Genomic DNA, 440 nt, shown 5'->3' with positions numbered 1-440 from the left:
CTTTGATTAATACTATGCATTTGAACTACTCTGTTCACATACTGCTTTTCGCCTACTATATAGTAGGGAAGTACACGGATGCAGTCAGTATGTAGACAAATGATGTTGTCAGAGATTACAGGCAAAAGCGAGACGCTCTACCTGCACCTGAGACAAGTTAGTTTGGCAGTTTTTTTTGGATTGGGTAAAAAAAGACCGGAAGTGCTGATCAACAATAAGTTTGTTTTTACACTCTCTCCATTACCCTACATTTGTGTTTTGAGTGATTCATCTGCCAAAGAAGAGAGAAAAGACAAACTAGATTTTTACGGATTATTTAGCATTACTTAATATAATATAAAATATTGCAATAATGGCTTTATTGTGAATATTATGGCCACAGTAATCATGTAGTTGAAATCTGATATCATGACAGCCCACTGACGGGCTGATGATTACCC

This window comes from Sinocyclocheilus grahami, unplaced genomic scaffold (assembly GCF_001515645.1).
Source record: "Sinocyclocheilus grahami isolate Dianchi unplaced genomic scaffold, SAMN03320097.WGS_v1.1 scaffold9455.1, whole genome shotgun sequence".
Lineage (NCBI taxonomy): Eukaryota > Metazoa > Chordata > Actinopteri > Cypriniformes > Cyprinidae > Sinocyclocheilus > Sinocyclocheilus grahami.
Note: the sequence above shows the minus strand (reverse complement) of the source record.